Source organism: Macrobrachium nipponense, chromosome 39 (assembly GCF_015104395.2).
Source record: "Macrobrachium nipponense isolate FS-2020 chromosome 39, ASM1510439v2, whole genome shotgun sequence".
Lineage (NCBI taxonomy): Eukaryota > Metazoa > Arthropoda > Malacostraca > Decapoda > Palaemonidae > Macrobrachium > Macrobrachium nipponense.
In genome coordinates this window covers 10,569,943-10,589,159 of record NC_061099.1, presented here as the reverse complement: position 1 = coordinate 10,589,159, position 19,217 = coordinate 10,569,943, and the positions used below count along the sequence as shown (strand labels likewise).

The following is a 19,217-nucleotide window of genomic DNA, read 5'->3' as shown; positions in this document are numbered from 1 at the left end:
AGCTGCCCTTTATACATTACTAAAGAAAAGCACTTGACATAAATTAGAAAAACATGTATAATTTTTTATACAACTTGCAATTAGATAAAACCCACACAAATGTAAGCAAGTCACAGAGTAAGATAAAACCAATGTTAGCAGTATTACAGATTGAGTTGAACATAAGTTTGATCCTTTATGGCACAACATATTTATTATGCAATGTTTTTAAAAACTAAGGATATTACACATACCCTGGAATGAGATCTTTGGTAGTTCATGAGAAAAAATATCTATACAACACACACTACCATTCACACCAAATATTAAGTGTCATCTTTTATCTTTGGATTTATGTTTACATCAAAGTTACAAAAACAAACTGGCAAGGCATGAAAGCAAATAATACTAAAAACACAATGAAATGATTAACAATAAAATGCCAGACAAGTGAAAAATTATAAGGTAGTACAGTCGATCCTTGGTTTATGGCTGAGACCCGTTTCTTACGGCCACGTTGTAACCTTATTTTATCCATAAGTCTGAATTTAAGCATACGCAATGAAGTGAATCCGTAAAAATAAAAGAAAGAAATACCTGAGCATATACATAGAGTACAAGGGTAAATATTATCCTTACATTTACCATACAGTAACTAAAAAGAAATTCCTTACCTTTGCTCCTGTGGTTGGCTTGTTTACAGGACATTCAAAGGGAAGGATACCTTCCACTTCTCCAAAATCTACATGTAACACTGCGGGAAATCCATGTACGTTTTCTGAAAATGGTCTGGTAACACCACAATAAAGCCGGTTTGTCAGGTAACGACAGACATGAATGGTCGACCTATTGGATGCCAGTGCTCATATTTTCTAATCACTCTTGTAGACAATATGTTAATGATATACAAATAATAGTTCACATTACCAATGAAATGAGTTCTTAAATAAATATAAAAATAGTATATATAGTAACAGTAATAAAAGTAGCAATGGTAACACTCATATTCAGTCCTGATTAATCTTAATCAACAACCTTCATTGCATTCAGGTGTGGCTGCTGCTGTAGGCATTTGCTGGGATTTAGTCCAAGCCCACAATATATTTGATGTGTTTTACTGGAGCCTAAACACTGTTCTCCAGTGTTGAAGAATCCAGGAATACAGATAACTACTCACTGGAGAGAAGCATTGAAGTCTCCAGGAATATGGATAACTACTTACTGGAGAGCAGCATTGAAGTCTCCAGGAATATGGATAACTACTTACTGGAGAGCAGCATTGAAGTCTCCAGGAATATGGATAACTACTTACTGGAGAGCAGCTTTGAAGTCTCCAGGAGTATGGATAACTACTTACTGGAGAGCAGCATTGAAGTCTCCAGGAGTATGGATAACTACTTACTGGAGAGCAGCATTGAAGTCTCCAAGAATATTGATAACTACTTACTGAGAGCAGCATTGAAGAATCCGGGAATATGGAGACTTCAATGCTGCTGTACAGTATTTAGTAATCTATATTTCTGGAGACTTCAATGCTTCTCTCCAGTAAGAAGTTATCTATATACCTGTGTATTAACATGTCTCATCAATGCAAAACAGATTGCAAGATGTTAATTACATATAATGGTGGATGGACATAATATTAATGAATGAAATGCGATCTTGTTTTACTTATTTTATTTTTTACTATTCAGCATTGTATAAATAGAAATAAAAAATGACAATTTGTCCAAAATTGCATTTTTCCTAACTATACAAACCTGAGGTCCTTTTACAATAGGAAGGTTACTAGCGGCAGCTGGATAGGTCATAAGCTTTCGAACAAGGGGTTTGGTAGTTAACTGCTTGTCCGACAGGCGTGCGCGCGCGACTGGGAGGTAAACAATCACTTTTGCTTTTGGCCCAAGCAAAAACTGCAGAGTGAGGGGTGGCATGAGGTGGAACTATGTGTAAAAGGACCTCAGGTTTGTATAGTTAGAAAAAATGCAATTTTGGACAAATTGTCATTTGTTCCGACACGGCATACAAACCTTCGGTCCTTTTACAATAGGAAGACTCACTTCTTGGTGGGAGGAATCTGAGTCTTTTGTGAACAGACTGGTGTTCGCCCAACCTTGGAATGCCTCCCTGGTCGTAAGAGTGAGGGAGGGATCCAAGCCTCTGTCCGATTGATCGGGGTGTGCACCGCAGGATCAATGGTCAGACCTCTGGACCAAGTACTAAGAGAGAGGCAAGCGTGTCTCTTCGTACCAGCAATGTAAGAACTTGTTCCTCTACAGGAGCAAATATAAAGTTATGGGTTTGTCTCTTGTTGGCATCCTCTCCCCCCCCCCCCCCCCACCCCCCTTGTAGGAGGAAGTGGTGGATATTCTGCTCCTAACCCTAATGAAAGGGATAGGATGGGGCTCTGTCATATAGCTCACCTGCATCTCGTCCTCATCCAGCGTAGTGACGACTGTGACCCTCTGCCCACAGGTAGAGGAGAAGGAAAAGATGGGAAGAGAAGCCAGTCACTCACTCATTCTCACATCCATTCGCACAGTCACACCAGGACTCGATGCTGTTCAGCCTGCGAGGGTCTGGGTTAGCTACACAACTTGTTGAGCAGCCACCACGGGTCCCAAGGAAAAAGTATCCAAGGACCTGTGGGCAATATCCCGAAGGTAGAAGGAGGTAAAGGTAGTCTGGTTAGCCCAGACACCTGCCTTCAGGACCTGCGCCACGGAGAAGTTCTTACGAAAAGCCAATGACGGGCCAATACTTCTGACTTCGTGAGCTCTCGGACGGGACGTACGGATGTCGTCACTACCATCAGCCTCATACGCCCTCCTGATGACCTCACGCAGCCAGAAAGAAAGTGTTCTTGGATACTTTTTTCTTGGTGGGTACCCCGGTGCTAACGAAGAGGCGTCGACACTCAGGCCCTGAGGTGTCGAGTTCTCTTCAGATAGCGCCGTAGCGCCCTCACAGGACAAAGCAGCATCTCATCCGCATCATTATCGATGAAGTCCATTAGGGAAGATATCGTGAAAGACTCGAACCTGTCGTCAGGGACTGATGGTTTCTGAGTCTTCGCAACGAAGTTCGGGACGAAATCGAGCGTCACAGATCCCCATCCCCTGGAGTGTCGTACATCGAAGGAAAGACCATGAAGTTCCCCTACTCTCTTCGCCAATGCCAGGGCCAGCAAGAAGAGGGTCTTGAGGGTCAGATCCCTGTCTGACGACTCTCGGAGTGGCTCGAAGGGTCTTCGAGTCAAACTCCTAAGGACGAGAGTCACGTCCCACGCAGGGGGCCTGAGTTCCCTGGGTGGGCAAGACCTTTCGAAGCTCCTCATAAGCAAGGAGATCTCGAACGAGTTCCAGATATCCAGTCCCCTCAGTTTCAGGACTAGTGCCAGGGCGGTTCTATATCCTTTGAGAGGAGCTTCTCTCAGCGAAGAAAAACGAGGAAATCCGCTACCTGCTGAAGAGTGGCTCTGAGAGGAGATATACCCCGTCTACGACACCAACCACAGAAGACGGCCCACTTCCCCTGGTACACAGCTGCAGAGGACTGACGGACGTTTCCAGCCATCTCTGTTGCTGCGCTACGAGAAAAGCCTGTCGTTCGCAAGAGATGGTGGATAACAGCCAGCCGTGAAGTCGAAGGGACTGGACTGTTTGGTGGTACCGCTCTACGTGTGGCTGGACGAGAAGGTTGTGCCAAGGGGGAATCTCTCTCGGTTCTCCTGCGAGAAGAGCCAGCAGGTCCGGATACCAAATGGCCTGGGGCCATTTGGGAGCCACCAGGATCATCCCGAGATTCGGGGTGACCAGTGCTCGACTGATCACCTTGCGAATCAGGCTGAACGGGGGAAAGGCGTACACGAAGAGGTTGTCCCACGGATGTTGAAGAGCATCCTCTGCAGCTGCCCATGGGTCCGGCACGGCTGAAAAGAAAACCTGAAGTTTTCTGTTGTGCCGGGTGGCAAACAGATCCACGACTGGTCGCCCCCACAGGTCGAAGAGCCTTTCCACCACGTCCTGGTGTAGAGACCACTCGGTCCCTATCACCTGATCCCGACGGCTGAGCTTGTCTGCTACTACATTCCTCTTCCCTGGAATGTAGCGTGCTCTATTGAGTGAGCCTCGGCCCACTCGTGCACCTGCCGAGTCAACTGGTACAACAGGAGAGACACTAGGCCCCCCTGTTTGTTGACGTAAGCCACCACCGTGGTGTTGTCGCACATCAACACCACTGAGTGTCCCATCAAGCGGTCCTGGAACTCTTGGAGCGCGAGAAACGCTGCCTTGAGTTCCAGTACATTGATGTGAAGGTGCTTGTCGTGCTTGCCCACACTCCTGAAGTCAGCAACTCCTCCAGGTGTGCGCCCCACCCCTCGGTCGATGCGTCTGAGAACAGCTGCATCTCCGGGGGGGGGAGTGTGTAGAGGCACTCCCTTTAAGAGGTTCCTGTCGTCCAGCCACCAGGCTAGGTCCTGCCTCACCTCCGGTGTCAGTGACACTGGAAAGCTTGGGGGATCCGTTGCCTGTGACCAACTCTCCTTTAGTCTCCACTGAAGAGACCGCAGGTGAAGACGCCCGTGAGGGACTAACTTCTCGAGTGACGACAGGTGTCCGATCACGACTTGCCATCGCTGAGCTGCCTGTTCCTGCCGAGACAGGAACTGGTTGGCTGCCTCCCTGATTCTGCTGATCCGCGAGTCTGCGGGGAAGACTCGCCCTGCTACCGTGTCAATCAGCATACCCAGGTACTTCATCCTCTGCTTGGGTTCGAGATCGGACTTCTCGAAGTTCACCACGATCCCTAGATCGCGACAGAACTCGAGTAGCTGATCCCTGTCCTGCAGCAACTGCGAGCGGGAGCTCGCCAGGACTAACCAATCGTCGAGATACCTCATCAGACGTATCCCGTGCGAATGGGCCCAAGCAGACACCAGAGTGAACACTCGCGTGAACACCTGTGGGGCGGTTGAGAGACCGAAGCAAAGTGCCCTGAATTGGTACACCGTCCCGTCGAGGATGAAGCGGAGGTACTTTCTGGAGGATTGATGGATGGGTATTTGGAAATACGCATCCTACAGGTCCACTGAAAGCATGAAATCGTTCTCCCTGATGGAGTCGAGCACGGAGCGTGCCGTCTCCATCGTGAACCGGGTCTGGCGAACGAACCGGTTCAGGGGAGACAGATCTATCACCGGGTGCCAGCCCCCGTAGACTTTTCCACCAGGAAAAGACGACTGTAGAAGCCCGGTGACTGATCCGTGACGATCTCTACAGCTCGTTTGCTCAGCATGGTCTGGATCTCCTGTCTTAATGCTACGTCCTTCGAAGAGCCTGGAACGTACGATTGCTGTTGGACCGGGTTGGAGGTGAGGGGTGGCCGAGATTCGAAGGGTAATAGATATCCCTCCCGAAGGACATCTACTATCCAGGTCTCGGCGCCGTAGCGCTGCCAAGTTGCCCAATGGCTGGCCAGGCAACCCCCACTTCCGGCAGCAGGTGAGGGGGAACGCCGTCCCTAGTGTTTTTCCCCCCTTTCTTCTTTAACTTCTTCCCTGACCCATCCTCGCGAGAAGGAAGGCTGGGAGGAGGGCTGGTTACGGCCCCCCTTGGCAGAAGACGAAGAAGACAGAGTCTTTCCACGGGGCTTCGACGAGGCTACCGTCTTAGCTACCGAGGAAGCGCTAGCCGAGCTCTTTGGCTTGGCCGCAGTTCGAGGCTGCCCAGAAGCCTTCGAAACTGCCTGGTGTACCAGACGGTCACTGTCATCAGTGCGCCGTCTGTCCACCGCAGCGTCCACCATCTCTCCTGGGAAGAGAGATGAGGAACTCCGTAAAGGTCCATTACGAAGCCCTAATGCCGCCTCACGCCCAGCCGCCCTGGATACTCGTGTAAGGACAGCGTCCCTACGTCGGAGTACCAGGTTGGCCCACAGGTTTACCGTCTGGTGGGCTAGGAAGGAGATGGCTCTTCCTCCAGACTGGCAAAGCCTCCTGAAGGCCGAGTCTTCTTCGGGAGAGATTCCCCCGGAGTTGGCTGCAACCTTAGACACTGTGAGGGACCACAGGTCTAGCCAGGAGACGGCCTGGAAAGCTGCCATGGCAGTGGATTCCAGGCCAAGTGCCTCTTGCTGCGAGAACCATAGGTTCTCTGACAGGAGCTGCTGCAGAGACGCCCCCGGTGTTAGCCTGGCTAACTCCGGGTTCACCTGTTTGGGCGGCATCGGGTCTTCAGACGGCACGTAGAATCGCCACTGTCGCAGTAGAGGAGGCGGAAGTAGCTTGCTCGACCTGCCTGACCTGAGAGAGCCATCCTGCCCGGAGACAAGAGACTCAACCTGGTTCAGAACTGAATCGGCGAGCTCTGATCGCGGCAATCCCACCGTCAGCCTGGGTTCCCTCTTCGGGCCCCAGAACGACTCGAGCCGGGACGTGGGCTCGGAAGGTGGGAGTGGCGACCCTTCCCCGAGGTCGTTGTGCTGACGAATCAGCGCAATAACCTCGGCAAAGTTCCTCTGGATCTCTGGAGTCACTGCATCCTGAGGAGTAGGACCATCCAGTCCCTCGAACAGGAGCACCTCCCGAGACCCTCCCCCTCGAGGGGGGGAACAGCGACAGACCCCTCTCGGTCTCCTCCAGCCACTTGCGCATACGTCCTGGTCGGTCCGAGAACCGTGCCTGGCACGTAGGGCGTCGTGGTGGGATCATGAGGGGCGCACCCCTCACGATCACTCCTCAATACCTCGCTCCTCCCGGTGTAACCCGAGGAGGTTGAAGGTATGGGAGAGGCAGACCTGACGCTCCCCCCTCGCTCGCTGGCAGAACCAGCAGGCTTGGAGGGCTGCAGGCGATCGTCAACCCGCGGTGGCGATCGAGCTGCAGGCCTGGTCGAACCGTCTCGCTGTGGAGAACGGCTGGACTGAGCACAGCGGCCCCGATCTCGAGTGTCAGAAGAGCTGGTGCTGGTTGCCGTACCCGATCGCTCTCTGTGAGAGCGACGGTCAGGCGACCTGCAGGCTCCACTGTCACGGTGAGACCGGTGCTTGTCCTCACGGCACGTCACGTCGCTGGCCGGCACCGGCGACCGGGGGGACCTCTTCCCAGCCTCAGCCCATGGCCGGTCGTGGACCGTCACGTCAGCCCGGGTAGCCAGCTGGTCGCCGCGAGAGAGTCACGTGAGCGGCTGTCACCAGTCTTCCGCTCCGTGCCGTGAACCTGACGCTGAGCGAGCTCAGACGTCTGGTTCCTGGCTGCACGGTCGCTGGTAGGCGACCGTACACTCGGTACCTCTCGCGAACGAGAGGCCGAGACGGAACCTGATGCCGTGGCAGAGCCTCTGTCACCAGGTGAGGAAGTGCCGGTGTTAGCCGACACCCCTCTGGTCCCCGTAGTCTTCTTCCTTGCGGAAGAAGAGACGGGCCCCGCTCCCGAAGGAGCAGGAGGACCAGCGGAAGAACCCCCCGTCTCGCCGGAGCAAGACGGGCCCTTAGAAGCTCCCGAAGGAGACTTCTTAGGGGGGGAGGAGGCAACCTTCTTCTTCTTAGGCTGTGAAGCCTTAGAAGACGAAGGGGGAGAGGCGGCAGACGACGACGACGAAACCTTCCTCCTCTTCCTCTTCTTTTTCGTCAGCTTCCTCAGGACCGATGTCAAGTCAGCCATCCAGGGCGGAGCCGGGGCTGCTGTTGCCGAAGCAACAGGGCCCGGACGCACCTGTCCAGACAGACCGACATCGGGAGCAGCGGCGCCACGAACAGGAACGACATCAGCAGGTGCAGGCATCACGGGAACAGCAGGAACAGTCACGGCAGGAACGGCAGGTACAGAAACGGCAGCAGTGGTCGTGGTCGGCAACATCTCATCACTCGTCAGCGGCTGGGCAAGTACGGCAGGTACAGCAGAAGGTACAGACAAGCCAGGAGGACGGACCAGCGTCACCGACATCCTTGGCATCGGCGGGAGGTCCAGGGGCGAGCTCTTCGGACACACGAAGTCTGGTTTCGGCAGCACGGCAAACCCGGGTGGCGGTGGCATCACACTCCCCCGTGGCACGGCGATCGGCCCCTGCACCGATGAAGTTGGTGTTACAGGCACCGCATGCGGGGAATACACCAGATGAGGAGGAGAAGCATAGCCTGGGGTTGACAACGTAGTGGTAGTGGTGGTCACTGTGGCATGCGTGACCGCAACAGAGCCAGCCAGATGGTAGAGCAGCCCCTGGACACTCGGCACGCCCTGCAAGCCCAACGATGCCCACACCTGTCCAAGGTCGTCTCTCGCAGCAGCAGCAGCACCTGAGGAAGCAAAAGGTCAGGTGGTTAGAAGGAGCCTCTACCCGTCCGCGCAGTGTAGACGAACAGATAGAGGACCCAGAATACAACTCCACGTCAGGGTACCTAGTGCCCTCCTCCACACTCGAAAGATCGGGTGAGGAGAAGGACCTGGAACCCCCCCCCCCCCCGCAGGGGAAGGCGCCAACCGTGGGAGCTGAGCCGGGGGCAGGAAAGAAGATGAAGTGTCCGTAACCAAAGGAGTCGCGGGAGAGCTCTCCGACGACTCCTTTGCCGGCCTTCGCTTCTTCCTACCCTCGTACAAGCCCCACTGCGCCTCCGACCACGAAACACATACATCACAAGGCTCGGCGCGGGTACACTCACGCCCCCGACACCGAGCGCATAACACATGGGGATCGATCTCAGGGAATGAGCGGAACTTACCGCACTTAAGCCCCTCAGTTCCCGATCACAGTCGCCGGATGATAGTAGGGCGCGGAGAATCCATGATCGATCAGATCAATTAATTTCACTTCAAAAAATGAAAACACAAGGGAAATGATTGTACTTACAATAAATCTTGCAAACACAAAGAGAAACATAACCATACAAGTAAGGAAAGCAAATGACAACGAAGTGGGCAGAGAGCGCAGAACACACGTCCACTCGCTGTGAGGCCGAAAGCAAAAGTGATTGTTTACCTCCCAGTCGCGCGCGCGCCTGTCGGTCAAGCAGTTAACTACCGAACCCCTTGTTCGAAAGCTTACGACCTATCCAGCTGCCGCTAGTAACCTTCCTATTGTAACAGGACCGAAGGTTTGTATGCCGTGTCGGAACAAAGATGTATTTCCATAGTGATTTCACTAAATCTTGACCACAAATGTAAGGAATGACCCCAACAAAAAGTTCTTTCAGTTTTCTTCTGAAGATGGAAAAAGAATCCCAAAAGGTTAACAAGTATAACTTGTTTACTTTCAAGTATTTACAAAGTATTTTACTTAAAACTCATGACTTTCAGGGCCTAACTGTGGCCCTTTCTCAAGAGATGTGAAGGTTGGCAGACTGGGTCAAGGCCCAGCAGTCTACAAGAACTATAGCTTCAATAACTCTGTCGCTTGAGTCCTAAAAACAAAGGCTATTACGAAATTATGATTATTCATGAATAAAAACTAAACATCACAAACGTATAGTACATAGTTTTCAGATATTTGCTGTAAATTCATTGATGAATCCAGCCAATTTTCATAAAGAAAACTCTCATAATTATATAATTACAAAAAGCTTTGGTGGTTTACTTTTTACCAATGATTATGACCAAGGACCAGCTCAAATGGGAAAAATTTAGTCATTTAAGTTAAATGTAAAGAAAAAAATCTAAACCTGATGAATACTGAAAGCAATTAAATCCATGTATTTATCTCTATGTGTTTACCCATCTAAGGTGCATCTAGTTGTAAAGTCAAATTGCGAATTTTATCTATACAAATATTCAGTATTAAAAGTGAAATATCTTACAAAGTGCTTAATTACATTCCCTAAGGTAATTCCATTGTCAAGAGGGTCTTTGACAACCAATAAATTCTCAAACTACCACTGTCGTCAAGAACTTATACCTTACTATTCTGTGAATGATCATCATGGAGCTTACTTTCATAAAAGTGAAAACACAACTGATGATTTCTTCTTGATGTTTTGTTAGGTCGCATGTAGAGGGAAATTTTAAATATTGAAAGAGATATTTTAAACAGTTGGTTTGGCTTCACCAACTTGTTTCACACCCTCACCGATATTGCTGTGTCGTCATCCACAAAGACACAGCGATATCGGACTTGTCTTATTAGTATATAATTACATGGTTATCACATTCAAGTAATGAATTTATCGGGTGTGCAACTATATCTACCACTGATATAAAGAGCATGAAGGTGGTTAAGGTGTGTCGTTACTCAGATGACTCGAGAAATTTCCATCTACGGTAGGCTACTCTGGTGAGACATGGCTCGAATAGAAAAAATATGAGAGCTACATCGGATATATTGGTTCCTTTATACATTTGGTTGTCTGTTAATTTTCCCCCAAGCCTTCTGTCTCATAAACTGTCAATGGCTATCACAATTGCTTTTTGAAATTTGCAGGTTATAATCTCATTACTTTATAAATTTTATGGATTGTGTAAATCCAAAGCATATTTCCATTCAAATAATTATGTTCTGAAATTGACACCAAATAATGATCTACCATAAACAAAAGTAGGATTTCAGCAAATGCCTGCAGCAGCACACCTGAATGAAACGAAGGTTGACGATTATGATTAATCAGGGCTGAATATGATTTTTACCATTGCTTTTTTATTACTCTTACTGTATATACTATTTTTCTATTTATTTAACAACTCATTTATTGGCAATGTGAACTATTATTCATATATCATTAAGAATACAAAAAGTAACTACCATCATATTTCATTCAAATTAAACTCATTCTGCCTGACACAACTGGTAATCAAAGCCAAATTAACCAGGAAACTCAAATGAGCTTCTGCGTTTATCCGTGTACTGGTTAAGAATGTCTAAAACACGAGTAGCACGTGGCTGGGTCTCTAAGCAAAAGCTCGGAATCCATTTAGCAAAAGGTAGCAAACGCTGATCATTTTTATTCATAAGACTTTAAGCAATTACTTTTTGCCTCAGCTTCTGCTACCTTTTGCTACTCAATCTAATAACTCGACCAATCATGTCCGTCGTTACAAGACAAACAGGCATCATTGCAGTGTTACCAGACCATTTTTGTGAAACATAAGGGGACGGGGTAAAGGAATACTTTAAGTTAACTGTACCTGGCAATGTTGGGGTGTTGAGCCTCCAACTTTGCCAATCCCTCCTCTATCAGGGCAAAACCATCTGCTAACTGCTTAGTTGTAAATCTACTGGGCTCTGGGGTTGGTCTCTCTTCATCTTCTTCAATCATTTGCTTTTCTAGTTGAATGAGGTCCTCAGCAGATAATTCTTCTCCATGAGGGGCCACCAGCTCTGTGACATCATCACCCTGTACCCTGTACTTCCAAATCAAGCTGCTTAGTTCAACAACATTCTTGGTGATAGTCTCAATTGACTCCTCAAAGCTATAGAAATCATACACAAATTGGTGACAGTTTTTCCCACACACCATTCAAGTTCTTCTGCTTAACTTCATCCCAAGAATCAGAAATGTTTCTTACAGCAGCAAGAATGTTGTAAGACTTTCAAAAGTCCTTTAGAGTCAAGTTCTTGTGATTCTCAGTTGCCCTGAAAGCAAACATCCTTTGGAGGTAGTATGCCTTGAACGAGTCTATGACACCTTGGTCTGTAAGCTGTAAGAGGTAAGTGGTATTAGGTGGAAGAAAAACCACCTTGACATCAGGATGAAGTCATCCACATGGGCAGGGTGACCAGAAGCATTGTCCAGTACTAGCAACACCTTCAAGGGCAGCCTCTTATTAGCACAGTACTCTCTCACTTCTCGCACAAAATATTGGTGAACCAGTCCTCAAATATCTGAAGTGCACCCATGCCTTCTTAATGGACACCCAGATAACAGGTAGTTGACTCTCCCAGATACCCATGAGTGCCCTTGGAAATTATTTGCCAGATACACCAAATGTATGTACAAGTTGGCATTTGTTCTCAGAACAAACCTGTCTCATCCACATTGAAAACTTGTATGGCAGTGTAACCCCCTTCCCTAATTACCTCAGTCAGCATACTAGGAAAATCACTGGCTGCTTTCTCATCACCACTAGCAACTTCCCCTTGCACTTTAAAGTTATGCAAATTGGCAAGAAACTTAAAACTGTATAAACCACCCTTTGCTAGCCCCCAAACTCTTCATTTTTACTCCCTTCTCACTTTCCTCTTTTCAAGGTCTCAAACAATCCTTTAGCCTTCTTATTTCGCATTAGGCTCACTGGGATATGATGTTGATACTTGTCTTCCAGCCATAGCACTTTCTATCTCCATAATGAGACCACTACACTGCTTAGTAACCACAGTTGATTTCATTGGAGCCGATCCTTTCACACGTTCAAGTATGCTCTTTTTATCTTGGATGACTGTAGACACCGTTGTACAACTAAACCTGAGCACTCAGCCAAGGTTTGAGGGTGTTTCACCCTTTTCAGATAGTGTTATCATATCTACTCTCACTTCCAAGAAGATGGAGTTTCTTTTATTTGTAGTACTGCCATCAGAAGTCTGCCTTATGCTTGGGAGCCATAAAGAATTTCAAAAACTTGAGAAAGTGAATGAACAAAAATTCAAAATGGCGTACCACGAGCGAGTGACTGATGCCGTTTTCCCTGTATTCCGGTGTGGGATGACGCTATTCCTTTGCGCCATGAGCACAATAGTTTCCGCAAGAAGTTTGAATTTATGTTGGAATGATGGAACAAGAATTTTTCTTTTTAATTTATGGGAGATGGCAAGTCATAACCATAAAATGTCGTAGGTTGAGTACACCGTAAACCAAGAACTAACTGTACTCTATTACCAATAACAAAATACATTATATATGGAAATAGTTAACTATAAATCAACATTGTTCAGATTCAATCCCCTGAAGCTGATGGAAGGGCAATGTCTTCAGGAGGCATGAATTTTCCAATTGGTTGAATAGCACTCTGGAAATAAACAAAATATGTGATCTTTTATTACAGACACCACTTGCACAAAGCAATAACATCAATGAGAAAATATTCTGGTCTAAACAATACATCACATTAACCAAATATGTATATTATAAAAAATTCAATTAATCCTGTCATCAGTTTTTAATTGTTACCAGATTCCTACAAATAATTTGCAGTGATCAACAAAATAGAAAAATATCATAAAATGATATTGTTATGTTACAAATAAAGTTTCATACATACTTACCTGGCAGATATATACATAGCTAAGGACTCCGTCGTCCCTGACAGAAATTCAAATTTCGCGCCACTCGCTACAGGTAGGTCAGGTGATCTACCGGCCTGCCCTGGGCGGCAGGACTAGGAACCATCCCCGTTTTCTATCATATTTTCTCTCTTCCACCTGTCTCCTGCGGGGAGGCTGGGTGGGCCTTTAATTGTATATATCTGCCAGGTAAGTATGTATGAAACTTTATTGTAACATAACAATATCATTTTCATACAATCAACTTACCTGTCAGATATATACATAGCTGATTGGCACCCTTCGGTGGAGGGTAAGAGACAGCTACTATATGGAATAGAGGTAAACAACATATGTTGTAGGTATAAATAAAACCTTGGTTCCTACCTGATAGGTGGTAGACTTGGTGGGTGTTTGCCCAGTAGTCCTGCATCACCTCATAAGAAAAACTTTTAGCGAGATATGTGATCTATGGCCAAGAGCTCTTGTGGGTCTGCCGATGGGGTCTTACCACTTACTCAGCAGAGCCTAAAAGGACTTTGTCAATGGGTGCTGATCCACTTATATGACAATACACCTTATGAAGGAGCACACAACCAATCCCGACCACCTGATCCTAACCATATGTTAGAACTAAGGATTGTTACGAGTTATCCCCGAACTCGTCACAACAACCGTAACTCAAAAACCACTACGCACACATACATAATTTTTTCAAAAAAAAAAAAAATTTTACTCAACTAATTGGATATGACGAGAATCTTATGAACGACATAGACGGCCGCCCGTGCGAGCCTGGAATCCTCGTTCGAAGAGATTCTCGACCATATCCAAACAGAAGAACAGTATTATACGATTTAAGGATTGGTGTCGGCTCCCGTGCCCAGAATCGTATCTGCCGATACGATAGGACCTAGAGAAAAGCACTTCTCATACGTCACACGCACGTCTTTCAAGTAATGAGATGCAAATACTGAGTTGCATCTCCAATATGTCGTATCTATAATGTTTTTAAGCGACATATTCTTATAAAAACGAGAGAGACGTCGCAACCGCTCTTACTTCATGAGCTTTTTACTCTCAGTAGTTGTAATTGTTCGTCAGGACAGACCTTATGAGCGTCCGTAATGACGTTTCTTACAAAGAACGCTAGAGCATTCTTGGACATCAGTCTTGTGGGGTCTTTTACCGCGCACCAAAGACCTTGTCTAGAGCCTCCCAACTGACGCTTCCTCTGAAGATAGAACTTCAGAGCTCTAACAGGGCATAGAGACCTCTCTGCTTCTCTGCCTACGAGACTCGACATTCCTTTGACTTCGAATGACCTAGGCCAGGGATTCGTGGGATTCTCGTTTTTCGCTAAAAACAGGGTCTTAAACGAGCAATAGCCGAGTCTCCCTTGAATCCTACTTTATCCTGCAGAGCTTGTAACTCACTAATTCTTTTTGCCGTCGCTAACGATAAAAGAAATAGGCATTTTCTAGTTATGTCTCTAAATGATGCCAGATGCGGAGGCTCGAATCTATCCGAAGACCAGATATTTGAGGACTACGTCCAAGTTCCAGTTCGGAGGTACTGGTTCCTTAGACTGAAGTCTCAAAAGATCTTATGAGATCGTGGGAGATCTTTGTTATTTGCCAGATCTAATCCTCTGTTCCTGAATATCAGCCGAGAGCATACTTCTGTATCCCTTTATTGTGGATACGGCTAGATGATTTTACTCTCAGGAATAGCAAGAAATCAGCAATTTCCGCTATAGAGGTAGAGGAGGAGGACAACTCTTGGCTCTACACCACCTTCTAAAGACCTCCCACTTCGACTGGTATACTTTCGTTAGTGGAGGTTCTGCGAGCTCTCGCGATCGCGCTTGCCACTTCGCGAGAAAAGCCTCTCGCTCTGACAAGTCTTTCGATAGTCGAAAGGCAGTCAGAGCGAGAGCGGGGAGGTTTTGATGGTACCTCTTGAAGTGTGGTGTTTGAGAAGATCCGTCCTTTCTGGTAGGGATCTTGGGAAAGTCTACGATCCACTCTACCACCTCCGTGAACCATTCCTGGGCCGGCCAAAAGGGGCTATTAATGTCATCCTCGTCTCTTTTGACGCCACAAACTTTTTCATTACTAACCCCACCCAGGATTTTGAATGGGGGAAAAGCGTAACGTCCACTCGAGACCAGTTTAGCAGGAAGCGTCTACCATAACGCTCTTGGGTCTTCCACGACCGAGCAAAAACACTGGGAGCCTTTTTGAAATGTATGTTGCGAAGAGATCCACATGAGGAGTTCCCCACAGAGACCAGAGATCGAGACACACTTCCTCGTGCAAAGTCCATTCTGTATGAAGGACCTGGTTCCTCCTGCTGAGCCTGTCCGCCCTCACATTCTTACTCCCTGTACGAACCTTGTCAGCAGGGAGATGTTCCTGTGAGACGTCCAAAGTAATAGGGTCTCGATTCGTGAGTTCTTTTTTTTTCGTTAAAAGGAACGAGGAGTGTGGTTCCCTTCCCTGTTTCCGAATGTAGGCAAGTGCGGTGGGGGGGGTGTTGTCCACGTTTACTTGCACTACCTTGTCTCTCACACCGAGGTTCTAGGCTCTTCAAGGCCAGGTGTACTGGCGAAGAGCTCTTTGCAGTTTTATGTGCAGGACACCTGTGCTGGTTCCCAGGTGCCTGACACTTCCTCTGAGCCTAATGCGCTCCCCAACCCGTCTCCGACGCGTCGGAGAACAACACTAGGTCTGGGTTCTGTGTTCTTAGAGAGATCCCTTTGTTCTCTTCCAGAGGTAGCAACCACCACTGTAGGTGTGCCTTTATCTCCACTGGAATGGGAAAAACGTCCGACAGTTGTCCGTTTTCCAGCTCCAAGACTTCTTGAGGAAGAATTGAAGTGGACGGATATGAAGTCTTCCTAGAGGGAAGAATTGTTCCAGCGAGGAAAAAAAAAAACAAAAGCTGTCCCCAGAAGGCAACAACCATTCCCCTCGACGACGTTGTTGCTTCTCTAAGAAGAGAGAGATTATCCTCAAACCTTTTGCGGTTCTCTCTTGCGAAGGAAAAACTCGAAAACCCCGAGAATCCATCCGAATCCCCAGATAGACTAGGTCTTGTCTGGGGGTCAGCTGAGACTTCTCGAGGTTCACAAGCAATTCCAACGCCTTGGTCAAATCCAGAGTTAACTTTAGGTCCTCCAAGCACTGTCTCTCCGATCTGGCCCTGATGAGCCAGTCGTCTAGATACATAGAGACATTCACTCCTTTGAGATGAAGAAATCTCCGCCCACATTCCTCATCAGCTTGTGAAGACCTGAGGAGCTGTGGACAGGCCGAAACACAAGGCTCTGAACTGAAAAGATTCCTTCCCCCCGTCATGAAACGGAGTACTTCTTCGAAGAAGGGTGGGGATCGGGACGTGAAAGTAGGCGTCCTGGAGATCTAGAGACACCATCCAATCTCCTTGTCGTAATGACGCTAGGACTGAAGCAGAAGTCTCCATGGAGAAACTTCTCCTTCTTGGAACAAATTTGTTCCAGAGAGCTGACGTCTAGTACTGGTCTCCAGCCTCCCGAGGCTTTCGCTACTAGAAAAAGGCGATTGTAAAAACCCCGGGGATGTTTTGATCCAGTACTAGTTCTATTGCACTCTTGTCCCACATTTGTTCCACCATCGATCGAAGAGTATCCCTCAGCACAGGGTCCTTGTACTTGGCTGATAGTTCCCTTGGTATTGACGTTAGGGGCGAGTATTCAGGAAAGGGATACGATATCCCTTCCTTATGATATTCAGTGAAGACGCGTCTGCGTCTATCAGTGTCCAGGCCTCCACGAATTCCCAGCGGAGGCCTTCGGCCACCTACTGGTGCTTGGAGGAGAATGTTTCATTTTTCCCTTTTTTAACGGGACGAAAGGCGGACCTACCTCTCTCTCTGGAGCCTTCCTTCTTGCGGGAGGTATGGGAGATCGGACCACCTCGAAAGGGCTGCATAGAAGTGCTAGGTTCTTTCTTGTCAGAAAAAAAAAACTAAAGCAGGTTTCTTCTTCCTAGCTGACTGCGTCAGAAGATCCTGCGTCGCCTTCTCAGTTAAAGAGTGAGCACGTCCTTCACTAACTGAGAAGGGAACAAAATAGTCAGACAGAGGTGCATACAGTAGAGCTGCCCTCTGAGCATGCGAGACTGCCTTTGTTAAGAAGGCGCCATACAACCGTCCTTTTCTTCAAAAGACCTGCTCCAAATAATGAAGAGACTTCAAAAGATCCATCCTGTACCGCTTTGTCGATGCAAGACAAAATGCATACAGGGCTTCAGTTCGATTCCCTGTGAATCGTGAGCTTTCTTGGACATCACCCCAAGGGACCAATCTAAGAAGTTGAAGACTTCCAATACATGGAAAAGTCCCTTGAGGAGATGATCCAGTTCTGAATACTCCATGTAATGACGAGCAGAATTAAGACTTGACGCCTTGAAGCGTCAACTAACGTCGAAAAGTCTGCCTCTGTTGTAGAAGGGAGAGCGATAACCCATATCCTCCCCCGTCTTGTACCAGATGCCTCTTTTCCCAGCTAACTTTTTGCTGTAGGCATGCAAAATACTGTCCTGACTAAGTCTTTCTTCGACTTCATCCAGGAGTCTAAGGCGTGTAAAGCCCGCTTCATCGAGATGGTGGGCTTCATCTTCAGAAAAGACGAAGGCTTCTTCGCCTTCGCACTCGAAAAAGAGCGAGCGCGGAGAAGGAGGAGCGCCGGAGTCAACTCGTCTCCGTATTCCTCCAGAAGCAGGGTAGTCAACACCTTATAGTTGGACAAGCCCTCTCTTCCATGATCGTCATCATCCGAGTTTTCCTCCAACTCGTGATAATTCTGAGTTTCCGTTCTCCTTTCAGAACTTTCCTCTTCTGGAGGAGACAACTCCTGATAGGAGAGGGGCTAAGGGAATGAAAGTCTTTCCTTTTTCCCGTTTTGATCGACTTGGAAGGCGTCACAACCTGCGGCTTCTCTTGCGCTTTAGAAGACGTCTTGTATGACGCTTCCCGCTCTCCGAGCGTCATGTATGACGTCTCTTGTTGACGTCTTGATGACGCTTCGCGTCTGGAAGACGCTTCGCTCTCTAAGGGCTTCCTACTCGGCGTCACAATCTTGGACGGAGCGTCACGTCTAAGATCCGCTTGAAATGACGCTTCACTTCTAAAAGACGTCTTTCGTTTCTCTTGTCTTACAACACTCTCGTCAGCCCCCGTTCTTCGAGCAGGTGCGAGAGGACGAGACTTCTTAATTGGAAGCGTCACGTCCTTCCGACGGGGCGCTAAAACTCCACAAGAGATGACGTTGTTTCCTGAACGCCATAATTATCTTTCTTGACGCTTCTCCCACGTCTAGTGCATGACGCCTCTCGTCATCACTCGGGGAAGAAGCATGATGGGGTACTTCCTCATAAGCGTCAGGTGACGCTGACGCCACCTTCGCCTTCTTAATAGCAGACGGGGCGTCATCCGAGAAGCGCTCTGGGCTCGAATCAATGTCTTGCTTCATATGACGCTTCAGCGGTCTCGATAAGTTCGACTCCTTCCACCCTCGTTTATGGTGATGGGAGAGGGAGAGACGAGAAACACTCGCGAAGGACGCTTTTCCTATAGCGCCGCCTTGGAGCTGGCTGCCATGAAGCAGAGCTAGCTTGAAGGGACGTCTGACCGTTGGGGATCCCCCATTCGACCTCCTTAAGGCTTTCGACTTTCCTTCTCCTCTGGGCATGGGAGCTTGGAAGAGGTCTAGGCCTGGGAGCGCCGCAGGGACGATCAAACGCCCCCTCCACAACACTGATAGGACTCACTTCACTAAAATGTTCACTATCACTAGCCTTACCTTTCGAGTCAGCCATCTTGGACTTCATGTCTCTAATAGTCGCTTTCAGATTGGCGATTTCCGATGCCGAATCCGAAAAGACACTCTGAGAATGAGATCTATAGGGAGAATCTACAGTAGTAGGGTTAGAATTATCCGTGAACGGCTCAATAGGCCTTGAACTCACACCTTTCAGTCGTCTAACTCTATCCCTCTCTAACTTCTTCAAATAA

At 47.9% G+C, this 19,217-nt stretch overlaps 1 pseudogene; it reads right to left on the bottom strand.

The window, feature by feature from the left end:
- Nucleotides 1-5,558: 5,558 nt before the first annotated feature.
- The window catches only part of LOC135209952 (microprocessor complex subunit DGCR8-like), a 59,853-nt pseudogene continuing 46,194 nt past the window's right edge, over nucleotides 5,559-19,217 (bottom strand).